Below are 17,840 nucleotides of genomic sequence, written 5' to 3' on the forward strand. Positions count from 1 at the left end.
CAAAAGGCAAGCTGGCAATAGGCCTATAGTTGTTAGTGTCCTGAGCGTCCAGGTGAGGTTTTTTCAAAAGGGGTTTAAGAAGGGTGTCTTTCCAAATGACGGGATAAACCCCTGTGAAAAACATGGAATTGAAAATTTCTGTAAGTTGGGGGGCCACTATATCTGTTACAGGAAAAAGAATTTGAGGAGGACAGGGATCATAGGCTAAGCCTGATTTGATGGTGATCATGATCTTGGAAACCTCAGCTATATTAATCGCTGAGAACTGCCTGAATGCGGGTGGGTAGACTTAAGTGAGGTAGTTTGAGGGGGATGAGAGTGATCAGTATTCCTATGGGAGAAATTAGTGTAGATATTGTTCACTTTGTCATAGAAAAAGATGGCAAGATCATTACAGAACAGTTGTGAGGGAGTAGGCAGTGACTGAGGGGGTAACTTAGAAAGTTTGGATATGACCTGATACGACCTGATACAGTTGTTTGTTGGAATGTTTAGCTTGCTCGATCTGAGTTGAGTAGTAAAGACTTTTTTCTACCAGAATAATTTTTTTGTATATTGCAAGTTCGTTTTTGTAGAGAGATTTGTCCTTGGCAGTATAAGCCTTTCTCCAATGTCGTTCTGTTTTTGATTTCTACGGGCGTTGGTAAACCAGGGAGCTGAGGGTGAGTTACGATTTTTGAAAATAGATTTGGTGGGTACTAATTTATTCATGGCTGTGGTGAGCCAATGGGTGTATTCTTTAGCAGCTATGTTAGGATCCTTGGAGATAGCTGGCTGCGTAGATGAGAGGGTTTCAATAAGAGATTTATTATCGAGATCTCTCCACGATTTAAATGTCCCGGAGTGTGTAGTGGCAGTAGTATGTATGGGAGAGTTAAGTTGAATTTGAAACGTAACAGCATGGTGGTCGGACCATGCTAGTGGCAGGATTTCCTTTATTTTGATGTTTTTGTCATTAGAGAATACACCATCTACCGTATGGCCAGCTTCATGAGTACTGTCAGGGACCAGTTGCGTCAGACCCAACGATTCTAAATCTGATAGGAGTCTTTTGGTGTCTTTGTCTTCCAGATTTTCTAAGGCAAAGTTGAAGTCACCTAGAATGGTGGTTGTGTTATCAGAAGCAAGGGATTCCAGAATGTCAGTAAAGGAAGCAAGAAATTCAGTTTTACTGCCTGGTGGACGATAAAGTAAAATGCCTTTAAGGCGTTGGGTAGGTGTAAGTACTGTAGAAAATTGTATAGCTTCACATGTGGTGAGAGGAACTGAACTTATAGAGGTAGTTGGACATTTCACTCGTACAAAACCAGAGAAATTTGACTGTTATAGTTAGTTGAGCTAAGTATAACTTGAGCCCCCGCAGTGCACTGATGATGACATCACATATTACATCACTCATGACATCGTCAGTGACATCACTGATGACATCTCCACGTGATCCTGATGCACCTCCTCACAGCTCAAAAAAGCCTTTGATACACTCACTCTAAAATACAGGCTGCCATTCTCAAATCCAGAGACACTCTGTTAGACCTGGCATATCTTGGCGTGATTACCCATGACTTTTTGCCTCTACCTCCTTTGTTTTTAGATCCTTTGGGTACTTTGCCACTGCTGATCAGTGTCAAAGTACAAGTGTTTCCTATGTAAAGTGTAATGGTAATTGGTTGGCCATGATTGGTATGCTTGCCTTACTAGTAGTCCCTAGTGATGTGCACTGTGTGTGCCAGGGCTAGTAATGCAAAGGCGTGCAGAGAAGGGAACTCAGGCCTGCAGTGTAGAGCCTGTGCGCAGTTTGCTAAGTTAGCATGTTGTCCTGACAAGTGCAACCACTTGTCAGGCCTTACTTTCCTTTTTGCATACACATTGGGCACCCCTGTGGTAGGTCTCGGGTAACCACTGGGCATAGTGCAATGTAATTAAAGGCAGGACATATACTGAGATATATACTATGTCCTGACAGTGAAAAACACTCCATGTTGTTTTCACTGGTGAAAAGCCATTCTTCCCATAGGACAGTATGGGAGAGGCTGGGTATTGTGTTTTGGTAGCCTAGTTTCAGGGTGCACTGGAGGCGATGGTCAAGAGTGCCTGGTCATCGACTGACCCGGAGGAGAAGTGAGGCTTGGACACGTTAGGTGTGTCTTGGTGCAGCCGAAGGCTTTGGTGAAGAGCGCCTGGATATCGGGGCTCCGGAGTTGTAGTAAGTCTCAGTGAAGCAGTGTGCATACTTTGGTGCAAACTGGGACTGTGAAGGTGATCGGCTGATCATCGTGTGCAACAGAAGAAAGTGAGTCTCTGCAGCGCGGTGTGTGTGTCTTGGTGCCAACTGAGACCGTAGCAAGGAGTGCCTGATGAGCGTGACCTCGGAGTTGATGTGGAGTCCCATCAGCGTTGTGTTTGTGGCTTCGTGCCAGAGGAGACCCGGAGGGTGCGGTGGTGAATGTGTACCCGGTGTAAAAGTAATATCAGGGGCGTGTGGTACATGTGCCCTGCAGCCCACTGAAACCTTCCTAACAGTCACAGCCCGGACCGGCAGCCCCGGAGGAGCTGGGCTGCCAGGCCGAGCTGAGCCACTGAGGCCCATTCAGAAAGTTCTGCACAGAAGGCCCAATTCGCTGAAGGAGGAGAGGAGAGTGGGGTCGCGCCCCCAGCTAATGTGGATCACTACCTGGGTGGGGTGCGGGCTCGTAGGGACACTCTCTCAGCCTCTCAGTCCTTCTGATGATGTGAGCCTTTGCTTCTGTTCAGATTGCGGCCCGTAATGAAAAAAGAAGTGGCAGTGCTCGGGCCCGAGTAAGAAGCTGTACTCTATGTTATTGTTGATAAGTGTGGAGGGGCAACTGTTATCGAAGAGGCTGATTGTCTTAATACACATTGCCAATATTGCTACCAACGAACTGCCAGACTGTCTTATGACGCCTGATATTATTGCTGCATAATGAATTACACAATTGTAGCGCTAAGCATTGCATTATTTCTCCATTACAAAGTGCAGGATTGTAGCGGTCAGCATTGCTTTATTTCTTCATTGCAAAGTACATGATTATAGTTACGCATTGCATTATTCTTTAATTGCAAAGTACATGATTGTAGTGGCCTGCATTGCATTATTTCTTCATTGCAAAGTACATTATTGAGGTGTGACGCATTGCATTATTCCTCCATTGCCCAGTACATGATTGTAGCAGTACGCATTGCATTATTTCTCCCATTGCGAGGTACCGGGGTGTATCGTTACGCATTGTATTATTTCTCCTTTGCCCAGCACAGGATTGTATCAATCAATCAATAAATCAATCAAACCATTTATATAGCGCACTACTCACCCGGAGGGTCTCAAGGTGCTAGGGGAGGGGGGGTCCGCTACTGCTCGAACAGCCAGGTCTTGAGCTGCTTCCTGAAGGCAAGGTGGTCCTGGGTCAGGCGGAGGTAGGTCGGGAGGGAGTTCCAAGTCTTGGCTGCCAGGTAGGAGAAGGACCTTCCTCCTGTGGTGGCTCTTCGGATGCGGGGGACGGCGGTGAGGGCGTGGCCGGTCGATCGAAGCTGGCGTGTGGGAGCGTAGAAGTTGAGGCGGCTGTTGAGGTATCCTGGTCCTTGGTTGTGTAGGGCTTTGTGTGGGTGGGTGAGGAGACGGAAGGTGATTCTCTTGTTGACCGGGAGCCAGTGCAGATCTCTCAGGTGTCCGGAGATGTGGCTGCGACGGGGGATGTCCAGGATGAGTCGTGGTGAGGCGTTCTGAATCCGCTGGCGTCTCTTCTGGAGTTTGGCGGTGGTTCCGGCGTAGAGGGAGTTGCCGTAGTCCAGACGGCTGGTGACGAGGGCCTGGGTGACCGTCTTCCTGGTCTCGGTGGGGATCCACCGGAAGATCTTACGTAGCATGCGCAGGATGTTGAAGCACGACGAGGAGACGGCGTTGACTTGTCTGGTCATGGAGAGGGAGGAGTCCATGATGAAGCCCAGGTTGCGTGCGTGGTCTGTTGGTTTGGGTGCGCTGCCCAGGACGGGGGGCCACCAGGAGTCGTCCCAGGCGGAGGGTGAAGATCCCAAGAGGAGGACTTCCGTCTTGTCTGAGTTTAGTTTCAGGCGGCTGTTCATCATCCACTTGGCTATGTCTGTCATCCCTTCGTGTAGGTTGGCTCTGGCGGTGACGGGGTCGTTGCTGAGGGATAGGATCAGCTGGGTGTCGTCGGCATAGGAGATGATGTTGAGGTTGTGTTGGCGTGCGATGGCTGCGAGGGGGCTCATGTAGACGTTGAAGAGGGTAGGGCTGAGCGAGGAGCCTTGAGGAACCCTGCAGATGACTTCGGTGGCTTCTGATCTGAACGGGGGAGGCGGACTCTCTGTGTCCTTCTGGCGAGGAACGAGATGATGCATTCCAGTGCCTTCTCCTGGATTCCGACGTTGCTGAGGCGCTGTACTAGGGTACGGTGGCAGACGGTGTCGAAGGCCGCGGAGAGGTCTAGGAGGATGAGGGCCGCTGTTTCTCCGTTGTCGAGCAGGGCTCGGATGTCATCAGTGGCTGCGATCAGGGCGGTCTCGGTGCTGTGGTTGGCCCGGAAGCCAGACTGCGAGAGGTCGAGGGATCCGTTTGTCTCGAGGAAGGCGGCCAGCTGCTTGTTGACGGTCTTCTCGATGACTTTTGCAGGAAACGGGAGCAGCGAGTTGGGGCGGTAGTTCTTGAGGTAGGTGGGGTCGGCTGATGGCTTCTTTAGTAGAGCGCTGAGTTCGGCGTGCTTCCAGCTCTCCGGGAAGGTAGCGGTGTCGAAGGAGGTGTTGATGATGTCCCGCAGGTGGGGTGCGATGACAGCGTCGGCCTTGTTGAAGACGTGGTGAGGGCAGGGGTCGGTCGGTGATCCGGAGTGGATGGAGTTCATCGTGCGGATGGTGTCGTCGGTGCTGATCGGGGTCCAGGCGCGGAGGGTGGTGGTGGGGGGCGGTGGTTCAGTCGTGGCGTGTGTCGGTTGAGTGCTGAAGCTGTTGTGTATGTCTGCGATCTTGTTGTGGAAGTAGAAGGCGAGGGAGTTGCAAAGGGCTTGCGAAGGGGTGTTGTCGTTGTTTCCGGCGTTGGGGTTGGAGAGCTTTTTAATGATGTTGAAGAGTTCCTTGCTGTTGTGTGCGTTGTTGTCCAGTCGTTCCTTGAATGCAGTTTTCTTGGTGGTGTGGATCAGTTGGTGGTGTTTTCGGGTGGCGAGCTTGAGGGCAGTCATGTTGTTCGGTGTTGGTTCTCTGCGCCAGGCTTTCTCGAGTGCTCGGCAGTTCTTCTTGGAGCTCTTGAGTTCGTCGGTGAACCATGGGGCTTTCTTGCTGCCGGGTCTGCTAGGCGGGGTCTTCAGAGGGGCGAGGTCGTCTGCGCAGTTGCTGATCCACCTCGCGAGGTTGGTGGCCGCCTGGCCTGGGTTCGTTGCGCTGGTGGGAGTGTTCATGCTCAGGGAAGTCGCGAGCTGGTCGGCTGTGATCTTGTTCCAGCTCCTGCGTGAACCTGTTGCTGGTGGTGGTGGATCGTGGTCCTTCTGAAGCTGAAGTGGACATAGCTGTGGTCCGTCCAGTGGAGTCCGGTGGCGTGGCTGAAGGTGATGTCCTTGCTGGATGAGAACACGGGGTCAAGTGTGTGTCCGGCGTAGTGGGTGGGGGTGGTCACCAGCTGCTTGAGACCGAGGTTGGCGAGGTTGTCCAGCAGGGTGGTGGTGTTGCGGTCGTTGTTGTTCTCCAGGTGGAAGTTGAGGTCCCCGAGGAGGATGTAGTCAGCCGAGAGGAGGGCGTGCGGGCTGATGAAGTCGGCAATGTCTTTGCTGAATTGTGTGCGTGGTCCCGGGGGTCTGTAGATGAGGGTGCCTCTGAGGGTGGTCTTGGGGTTGATGTGGATCTGGAAGTGCAGGTGTTCGGCGGGTGCAAGGGTGTCGTCGGTGTTGGTCGTGATGCGGATGGTGTTCCTGTGGATGATGGTGATGCCTTCTCCAGTCTGGTTGACGCGGTCCCTCCGGATGATCTTGTAGCCGTCCGGGATTGCGATGGCGATGTCGGGCGCTGAGGAGGCGTTCATCCAGGTTTCCGTGAGGAAGGCGACGTCCGGTGATGTTGTGTCGAGCAGGTTCCAGAGCTCGACGGCGTGTCTGTGGATGGAGCGGGTGTTGAGCAGGATGCACTTGAGGTGGTTGCTGCTGGTGCTCGGCTTGGTCGGAGCTGGTGTAGTGCAGGTCCGGATGCAGGTGAACTTGCAGGAGTGGCAGCAGAAGGGTCCGTGGGTGCGTCTCGGGGTGGCTCGATAGCAGCCCGGGATTTGACCGGCGTTGAGTGCGTAGAGTTCGGTGGCGTCGTAGGTCCGGCGGGTGGGTTGGTGTCTGCGGGAGCCAGGGGTCCTGGCACTGGGCGCGGTCCAGGCGCGGACGGGTGCAGACGGGCTTACCATTGGTGCACCTTCGGTGCACAATCGGCGCACACGCGCGGGCGCACGGGCGCCATTTATGGCAAAGTGCAGGGGGGAGGAGCAGCTGGGAGGCGGGAGTGGGGGGGCACAGAAGGAGTGGGCATGTCCACACTCCCGGCGGCGGGAAGGGGGGAGCGGGGCGGGTGGGCGCAGGGGAAAACTGCACAGGGGAGACCACAATACAAGCAGAAGGCAGAAAAGGATTGAAATACAAAATTACAGTACACTTAAAACTAAACAACAAAAACAACAAAATAGCAGAAGTGCGGCAGAACTACAAGCGGCGGCGGGGGCGTGGCCAGAAGGAAGGACGGAAGAGCTGCGGCAGGCGGGGGCACACGCGACAGCTGGTGGCCGTGCGGCGCGGGGGGTGTCCTAAGAATAGGTCACACTCACCTGTGCTGCACAGTCGCCATTTATGGCCAAGTGCAGGGAGGGAGGAGCAGCAGTATCATGAAGCAGTGCACTATTATTTGAAACATGTGTGATTCTAGCATTACGACCAGCATAGCATTTTGAAAACGGTGGTTGGGATTCGAACCTACCAACCAGCCAGAACAAATATTACCCTTTATTCTATGTTGACTTTTGTATCGTGTGGTCTGATCTTATATATTTTTGTATAAAGTTTATACTTTTTTTATCAAACTTGTGTATAGTCCATTTGTGGTGTCACCCGGGAGTTGCTGTGGGCGTGGTTGTACATACTGTACACTTGTGCCTTGAAGATAGGCCTGGCTGCTCGTGCCAAGCTACCAAGTGGCTGAGCAGGGCTTTCTCAAATGGTGTCCTTACTTGGCCTAACCTTGAGTGGGGAGCCCCCGGTCTCGCACTTGTTGACAGTAGTGCGGGACGGGGACTCCTGCCTCCAACACAAACCAATACCAGTTACTACATACCCACTCACTGATTCCTAGGTCTACACACACATCCACTCACTCACCCATATGGTAACTCCTACATGCAGTCACTCATCAATACCGCCTCTATCATATGCAGTCATACACCTATACAGACAGTCACACACCGCCACTCACCCATAGAGTTACTTACACAGCTAGTTATTCATGCAAATAATCAATCACACTCCTATGTATTCACCTATACAGTTATACAGACACCACCTCACTTATTCATACAGATACCAACACATACTTACTTTGTTATGCAATCACTGACACAAGCACACACTCATCCACACAGCTACTCTCACAATCACTCCCTCTCACCTATTGTGATTTATATACTCCAACACAGATATACTGCCTTTCACATATGTAGTTACTCACACATGTACCCGTGAGACATCCATTCACTCACCAACACAGCCATACACACACTCACCCACTCATACAGCCTCTCATAAACACACTCTTGAACCCATACACCCAGTGAATCACCCACTCACACATCCATACAGTGAGTCACAGACACCCCACACACCCACAAAGACACTCAACACCATACAGTTACTCAGATAAGCAATTAGTAACCCATATAGATACTCATGTAGCTACTCACCAACCCATGCAGCCGCTTACACACCAACAGACAGACTGATACAGACATTCACAAAGTGTATTCACTAACCCATGCATTCAGTAAGACACGTTTAATTACTCAGTCATACAGTCAGACACACATCTACTAAATCATACATTCAGACAGTCATACACCCACTCATTCTTCAATACACCTTGGCCTATGTATATTTTTGTATATATCCAATTACCACTCCGGTGCTAGTACCACCCTCAGGAGAAAAACACGAACACGAAGATTTCTTTAATCACTGCTGGCCACAGTGACTGTTTATTTTGCCAGGTGCGGGATTTTTTTTGTCAGGATGACGCGTTTCGGCTAACAAGTAGCCTTGCTCACATACCTGAGCTGCTCGAACAAGTGCATTTAAATACATTGGTGCTTGTGATCATGTGATGTCAAAAAAACTACTGAAATAATAAACAGTGAGAAAATACTGCATATGCAAAAACTACAACCAACAAACGGCTGGGCTAGTTATTTTAAACTAATTTTCATCCAATGACAAAATGGTATTCGTATACATTTAAACCTCATAACTGTACAAATACTCTTAGTAGTTTTCAATTTTGATGTAAAGTTAATACATTTTTCTGCGTTATATTGAGTACATCAGCATTAGGTCCATTGTAATACTCAATTGTAAATAGACTTTTCTAATAGCTCTCCGTTAGTGTATACACATACACCAGAATACTGTGTATTTGATGTTAATAGTTGGAACATCTGAGGACGCCATATAACTGTACCAATACATATGTGTGTCAATGTATGCTTAATTCAGTATCAATATTGTACTTGACATATATAAATGCGCAAATGCGTAGGGGCCATCATACTCAGAACATTTCTCATAAACTTGTATATACCACTTCTAATGGACAAACGAAGATATTCAATCTGACACTCAATACCAATGCTGTTTAGCCTAAATATGCAGGTTCTGGCTAAACCTGAGCAGAAATATTCAAACCTAATAAACAATGCAGTAAAAAATAAATCGATAGTAAAGTGCAGGTGATTAAATCACATAGTGTAGTTTAAAAACAAACCCTCGTATGGGTTGAAATACTGTAAGCAAATTAATGAAAGAAAGCTATGATCAGGCCTATAATACACTGCTATTCTCTATTGACATTTTACAGATGTCCAAAATATCTAACTGTCCCCATCAATCTTGGGTTGAAATACAGATATTTGTGAGAATATAGATATATGTGCCACAGCCTGTTTCACTAACTACATGGTGAGGGCGCGTCAAGGAAAAAACAGAAAACATATCATCGTTATATCCATACTGCACAAATTACCCAACTCAAGAAAAAACAACACTGTATTGGAGAACTGAAAATGAGACATCTTCTAAATAAATTAGAGGAAGTGGTGTATAGCCTCAAAAATGTTCAGTCCCCTCGGGGTCTTGGTTTCGAGTTTAAGTATATACTTAGTTTCCATTTGTCTAAGTTTCCTTTCACGATCACCTCACTATTTCCTGCTTGGAACACTGTCTATAACGAAATATTTGAGCATATCAAGATTCCCTGAATGTTCTTCGAGCTACAGGGTATGTGCTATCCGAATTTACAGTGGCACGTAGGTGCTGTAAAACTCGTTGGTGGACTGGCAGTTTCGTGCTGCCTACATAGCGTAGGCCGCAACCGCATTGTAGCACATAGACCGCATGGTCAGTGCGGCAGTTGTAATGACCTTTTAGTTTCACGGGGATTTCGGAAAAGCCTGTGGTGTAGGTTTTGGTATTAATTCCAAACTTGCATGCACGGCAAGTGCTACATTTATGGAATCCTGCACTACCTGTAAGCCAATCTTTCTACAATTCAGGACTGCTTTTTACAAGATCAGATCTCATGGAGCGAGCTTTCCTATAGGTGTAATTGGGTCTACTGGGTAGGGTACTGGGTAGGGTCTGTGACAATACACTGTCAGTGAGTACAATCTGCCACTGGGCATTTATAATACCTTTTATGGCCTTAGCTTGTCTATTGTCAGTTGATATAAAAAGACAAGGTAATTTGTCTCCTGTATTGTCCTCTAGATCATGCTTGTTCCTGAGAGGGGCTAATGGTTCACTTTCTGCAGAGACTGAAGTTGTCTTTAACAGTTCCTTCCTGTCTTTAGCATTAGCCCTAACTAATGCAGAATCTAGCAACTTGGACTTGTAGCCCCGTTCTAGGAGTCTGTCTCTGGCAGCCTTTTGGGCGGTTTCCATAGATGACAATGTGCTGCAGGCTCTCCTAATTCTATATATATATTACCTACTGGCGGTCGCCAGTAGGTAGTTATAGTTAGGATTTTTTTCAATGCAAAATCTCAAAATTCTTTTCGGAGTAACTTTGGCGCCGGTTGACGAATCTGCTTGAAAACTTCCTCAAAGTGGCCTCGCGGAGCTCCGGTCCGTCCTTGAAAGTTTCGGGGGGATTCGTCAAGAGGGGGCCGAGATAAAAGGGGGTCCTAAAACACGTTTTCCCCATGTTAATTTCCATAGGGCGGTCGAACTCACTTTTAACCCGAACGGCTGAATGGATTTCCACCAAACTTGGCAAAATTGTAGGGACTGGTAGCCCGATGTGCCTTTGCTATGTCTCAAGATATGTGCTCCAGTGGATTTTGAGTAATTTAGGTTCAAAAAAATATATATATCTATAGGCGCGCACCGGTGCGCGCACCGGGGAGCGCACCGGGCGTGCAACGCGACTTGCGCGCGGAAAGCTGATTGGTTCACGGGTGTCTGTAAACATTCCAAACAGTCCGGAGCAGCCGCCATCTTGTGTCTCTGTAGGATCGAGACACAAGAGGTGGCAAAAAAAAAGGGGGAAATGACTATAAGGGGGCAGGGTAGACCCCCCCTGATCCCCTAGGTTTGATGTGGGGGCTATAAATAGGGTTCCGCGGGTTTAAAAGCGGACCGGGGAGCGAAGCATGGTGAAAACCCAGTGTATTCCCTGTGTCACCTCTAAGACCCTTTCTTGCGTCAATACGTCCCTTTTGCATACATTACACCTGACGTAGGAATAATGTGGCGCAGGGGCTTACAAAGTGACGCATCTACCTAGATGCATCAGTTTGTAAATATGACTGAATAAGGTGCATTTTTTACAGCACTGGTGCGTCACAAAAAGTAACGCATCGGTGGCGTTAAAGTGACACATGGCCTCATAAATGAGGCCTTCAGTCTTCTACTCATGCGTCATATTAAATATATGAAGCATTATGTCGCAAGTACTTACAGATACGTCAGTATTTCAGACGTATCTGTAAGCGCAAAAATGATGCATTGCTGGAGTGTGTCTCAAAAATGAAGCAACTCCAGCAATGCATCCTTTCACATGGGGCCAGGCCCCATGTGAAAGGGCTTGCACGCCTGCTGTGAAACAGGCGTAATATTTGGACGCAACAGCGTCATAAAAGTGACGCAGTGATATCTCATAGATTTCACTGCGTCACATCTAAGACCCTTTCTTGCATCAATACGTCCCTTTTGCATACATTACACCTGATGTAGGAATAATTTGGCGCAGGGGCTTACAAAGTGACGCATCTACCTAGATGCGTCACTTTGTAAATATGACGGAATAAGGTGCATTTTTTACAGCACTGGTGCGTCACAAAAAGTGACGCTCCAGTGGCGTAAAAGTGACGCATGGCCTCATAAATGAGGCCTTCAGTCTTCTACTCATGCGTCATATTAAATATATGACGCATTATGTCGCAAGTACTTACAGATACGTCAGTATTTCAGACGTATCTGTAAGCGCAAAAGTGATGCATTGCTGGAGTGTGTCTCAAAAATGAAGCAACTCCAGCAATGCATCCTTTCACATGGGGCCAGGCCCCATGTGAAAGGGCTTGCACGCCTGCTGTGAAACAGGCGTAATATTTGGACGCAACAGCGTCATAAAAGTGACGCAGTGATATCTCATAGATTTCACTGCGTCACCTCTAAGACCCTTTCTTGCGTCAATTCGTCCCCTTTGCATACATTACACCTGACGTAGGAATAATGTAGCGCAGGGGCTTATAAAGTGACGCATCTACCTAGATGCGTCACTTTGTAAATATGACTGAATAAGGTGCATTTTTTTACAGCACTGGTGCGTCACAAAAAGTGACGCTCCGGTGGAGTAAAAGTGACGCATGGCCTCATAAATGAGGCCTTCAGTCTTCTACTCATGCGTCATATTAAATATATGACGCATTGTGTCGCAAGTACTTACAGATACTTCAGTATTTCAGACGTATCTGTAAGCGCAAAACTTATGGGTTGCAGGAGTGTGTCTCAAAAATGAAGCAACTCCAGCAATGCATCCTTTCACATGGGGCCAGGCCCCATGTGAAAGGGCTTGCACGCCTGCTGTAAAACAGGCGTAATATTTGGCGCAATAGCGTCATAAAAGTGATGCAGTGATATCTCATAGATATGACTGCGTCACCTCTAAGACCCTTTCTTGCGTCAATACGTCCCTTTTGCATACGTTACACCTGACGTAGGAATAATGTGGCGCAGGGGCTTACAAAGTGACACATCTACCTAGATGCGTCACTTTGTAAATATGACTGAATAGGGTGCAGTTTTTTACAGCACTGGTGCGTCACAAAAAGTGACGCTCCGGTGGCGTAAAAGTGATGCATGGCCTCATAAATGAGGCCTTCAGTCTTCTACTCGTGCGTCTTATTAAATATATGACGCATTATGTCGCAAGTACTTACAGATACGTCAGTATTTCAGACGTATCTGTAAGCGCAAAAATGATGCATTGCTGGAGTGTGTCTCAAAAATGAAGCAACTCCAGCAATACATCCTTTCACATGGGGCCAGGCCCCATGAGAAAGGGCTAGCACGCCTGCTGTGAAACAGGCGTAATATTTGGACGCAACAGCGTCATAAAAGTGACGTAGTGATATCTCATAGATTTCACTGCGTCACCTCTAAGACCCTTTCTTGCGTCAATACGTCCCTTTTGCATACATTACACCTGACGTAGGAATAATGTGGCGCAGGGGCTTACAAAGTGACGCATCTACCTAGATGCGTCACTTTGTAAATATGTCTCAATAAGGTGCATTTTTTACAGCACTGGTGCGTCACAAAAAGTGACGTACCGGTGGCGTAAAAGTGGCGCATGGCCTCATAAATGAGGCCTTCAGTCTTCTACTCATGCGTCATATTAAATATATGACGCATTATGTCGCAAGTCTTCAACTCCAGCAATGCATCTTTTCTTACCCTTCCACACCCCTGTTCCTTTTCAACATTTTCTTTGAATATCCATATTCCCCATATTCACTCTCCTTCTCCTTTCTTTCCTTCCCAACACTCACCTGTTTTCAGTCCCCCTACTTCACTTCCTTTCTCCTCTCATACTTTTCTGTTCTTTCGTACTCATTTTCCTTTCCATTAAGAATGCACTCCACTTCACTTACTCTTTTTCTTTTTTTTAAGAATATAGCTCTTTGATGAGAATTGGAGATAGTTCTGAAAATAACTTTTTTTTCCTTCTTTTTTCTTTATAAAGAACATAAACAAAAACAGGGAATGGAAACTGCTCAACAGGAGCAAAAAAAACAAAAAAAATTAGGGCTGGGAGCGGCAGTGATGGTTCTCCAATGCTCGAACCATGAGCAGGACACTTTGCTCCCCATAGGTAAGGAGTTGATCGCAGTATCTGCATTTCAGGGTAGCTTTGTTGAAAGCAGGTTGAATATTTGGAACGAGCTCCTGCGATCGCCCCCTCCCAGAAGTAGTTGCTCCTCCGGTGGATGTAGAGGCCCCATCACTGGAAACCTCTTGTGCCAGAGCCCTGACACTTTCCCGGGCAAAATTCTGGGGGTGCCTCCTCTCCCCATGCCGTATCATTGTAAAGTTCCCAAAAGAATATTTCTTTTTGGGGTCACCCCGTGAAAGGACTTGTTTGCAGATCCTGCACTCCACTTTTGGAGCATTCACCTTTTTCTGGTTAGGTGGTATTGAAAAAAATTCCAAATGAAATGCTCCTTCACCTTTGGCTGAGGAGGCTCTTCATCGATGAATTCAGGCTCATCTTCACTGCTGGATGGTCTGGCAGCCATGATTAACCCAGAAAGATGCAAGAGCAAAAAGCCAGGTCTTTCAGTCACAAAAGTGAAAGAAGAAGTGAAGGAAATGGGTGGGGATTTCATTTTTTGTAAAAAAAACTGTTAGCAACCAATGAAAAGTGTTATTTTAAGGTCACATGACTTGACGCGCTGACGCTGCGCGCACCGGAGCGCTTCCGGGTGCGCACACGCGGCGCGAACGTAGGCGCTTCCGGGGCGAATACGCGGCGCGAACGTAGGCGCTTCCGGGGGCGCTTACGCGGCGCGCCGAAATGACGTTTTGATAGTTTCACGGAAATGCAAAATCATTATCATTTCCTTATTTTTTAAAAACTGCATTTATATGTATGGTACTAAATGTCTTGCGTTATTATTTACTTTTCATTCATATTTTTTTTTATTTTGATTTTTTAATCATTTTTTCCTGGGGCGCTCTGGGTGCGCTTTCCAGAGAGCTTACCGGAGCGCGCACCCAGAGCGCCCCAGGAAAAAATGATTAAAAAATCAAAATAAAAAAAAATTATTAATACTTACTCGAAACAGCAAATTTATAAAAAAATTGTAGGTTAGAACCTCGATATAGAAAGGAATTACCTTTTAAAAAACCTATGAAATTCACTGAAAAAACCATAGGTTTCACACCAGTTATAGTTAGGAATTAGCATTTAAAAAACCTATTAAATTCACTAAAAAAACCATAGGTTTCACACAAGTTATGGTTACCTGGAAATTTTACTGACATAAAACCATTGAAATTCCCACGTTATAGTTAGTTGGACTCACTATAACTTGCGCGTATAATGCACTGCTGATGACATCACATATTACATCACTCATGACATGGTCAGTGACATCACTCATGACATCACTGATGACACCATCCAGTGAATGTGTGTCTTTCTGAAAAATAAATATGTTTTATATATGTTTATGTAAAGGTCGATGGAAGAATAAATGTTTAAATAAGTGTCTTAATGGATGTTTTTCAAAAAAAAAATTGATTGGTTAACTGGCTTATAAAGTGTATCTTAGTGAATACATATATTAGCGAGTAATGTTTAAATATTTAAATATATGTATCAGTGTTTCACTTTGTGTATAAGTGGCTGCATGGGTTGGTGAGTAGCTACATGTGTGTGTATATGGGTTATTAGATGTTTTTTTTAGTATCAGTATGAGTGTCTGTATGGTTTGGTGGGGGTATTACTAGCACATAGATGCATCAATGACTGACTCACTGTTTGTATATGTGTTTTGAAGACAGCATATGTGCAGAACTGTATGGGTGGATGAGTGTGTATATGTGTGTGTTAGTGAGTGAATGACTGTCTCACTAGTGTCTTTATCAGTAACGACATATGTTTTAATCTAATATATGTGAGTATTGATGTATATAAGTGAGTATATGTGAGAGTGAGAGATTGTAAGAGTTCCTGTTTAAATAAGTATGTGTTTCTATAAGTGATTGTTTAAGAGAGTAGATATGTGTAAGTTTCCTTAGAAGTAAGGTGGTAGTGTGTGTATATCTGTATATGCAAATAAATGGATGTTCAATAGTTTATTTGCATGTGTGAGTATGTGTGTGAGTAACTTTTGGATGACTGTCAGTGTGTAACAGAATGTATAGGTGTATCAGTACAGATGATGAGTGAGTATATGTATGAGTGACTATATAGAACTGTTGGTGAATGAGTGGATGTGTATATAGATGGTGGAATTACTGAATTAGTTGTTGTAACTAGTATAGGTATCTCCACTTTTTTGTAAATGTTAGTTAGAAATAGCGAGCCTGTGTGCGGACAATGCTGATATTGCACTGGAATGTAATAAACATCGAGAAACAATGGAACAGAGAGTCCAAAAAGAGGAGGATGTTATTAGAAAACGCAAGGCGTTTAAGTTCCAGCGCGGTAAAACGGATTATAATGAAGGCCGAATATTTACATTTGCCCGCAAGTACGATGCAATTAAAGCTTCCAAAGTACAAAACTCATGAGCGGGACAAAACGCGGCTCGTGCCACGGCTCCGGCACGCTCCAACTCGCCTGATGGCTCAAGCCTCACAGATCTGAGCTCCAACATGGACAGCGGGTCTGAAACAGAAGCGGGGAGAATCTCAGACCAATTGGGGTTTACACGACTCACCCTGGAACAGGAACTGGAATGTATCCGGCAGGACAGGCGCGAAACTCTGCGCCCAAGAATCCCAGCGCTAGCAAAACCCCAAACGCTAAACGACGAGAACGCAGAAAGAGCAATGTAAGACGTAAAGCCAAAGAAAAGAAATTACAGACGGTGAAACTCCAACAAAAAGAAGTAACACATACAACACAAGTAAGCAATTTTTCTCAAACACTGGACAATGGTTTATCTGTGATAAATTTGACAAACACTACTTTCACTGACTCGGAAATAGGCATCTTGTCAAAAGGTTTGTCGTACAGTCCCCCCAGCAGTTTTAATTACGTGAACACAAGAATAGATCTTTTAAATTTACATATAATTTAAAGCTTAAAAAACATTTCGCCAATAGCAAATCTCGCAATGTTGGTAGAAAGTCAGTGGCTGAGTCAGCCACTCCGGGGCTGGTGGTGAATGATATCCCTTTGATGCAGGATCTGGCAATGTTACGGGCAGAGGCTCCAAATTCTCAGAACACTCAGGGGGTGTTGAATACTCAAACTGGTGGCTTAAGCAATCTCAAGCCACGTTCCACCTTTACTCCTGTTACACCACACGACAATATAGACATTTTTCAAGATGCCGTTGTGAAACATGTGAAGGCCTTACATGTAAAAACTTTGAAATCTAACTATGGCAAACATCATGGCAACAATGAATACCAGAAGCTAGTCAAAAAAATAAAAATGGATGGCAACATGATAGTCAGGCAATCAGACAAGGGTGGCAACATCGTACTCTGGCCCTGGACACTATACTTGGAGGAGGCTTACCTCCAGTTGAATGACCCAAAATGCTACAGACACTGCGATGTGAATTCACTCAGGAAAGCACAAACAGACTTCCATTCACTCCTGATGGGATGGCGATCCAGTGGACTCATTAGTATGGATGAGTTAAAATGTCTAAAGAATGATCATCCCATAACCCCTGTGTTGTACTTAATTCCAAAAGTACACAAGAATGCGATTAAGCCGCCAGGAAGACCCATCATTTCGGCGTGCGGGGGACTTTTGGAGAAAGCCACTACTTACATTGATCTATTCCTCCAAGAACATGTGTTGGCCCTTCCATCTTACATCCAAGATTCTAGTGACCTGCTGAGGAAACTGAATGAATTGCAATGGAGTAATGATTATTGGTTGATCACCTTGGACGTTTCATCACTATACACCAGCATAGTGCATGCAGATGGGTTAAGGGCTGTTGAGTTCTTCTTGGGCAAGCGGCCGATAGAACTAGCCGAGCACAATAAGATGTTGCTTACCATGATTAGTTTCTGTTTACATCATAACTACTTCATGTTCCTAAACCAGTATTTTCAGCAGGTAGGAGGTGTCGCCATGGGGGCCTGTTTCTCTCCCAGTTACGCCTGTCTGCACATGGGGTACTGGGAGAGACAGGTCCTCAATGGTATTCACCGGGAGATCTGTACCCGCCATATCATACGATGGTACAGATACATCGATGATATTTTAATGATCTGGCGCGGGACATATGATGAGGTGGTTAAATTCATTGATGACTTGAATGTGAATTCATTTAAGCGCCTTGAGACCCTACGGGTATGTAGCGCGCTTTACAAATTTCATTGATTGAT

This window comes from Lissotriton vulgaris, chromosome 1_1 (assembly GCF_964263255.1).
Source record: "Lissotriton vulgaris chromosome 1_1, aLisVul1.2, whole genome shotgun sequence".
NCBI classification, from domain to species: Eukaryota; Metazoa; Chordata; class Amphibia; order Caudata; family Salamandridae; genus Lissotriton; species Lissotriton vulgaris.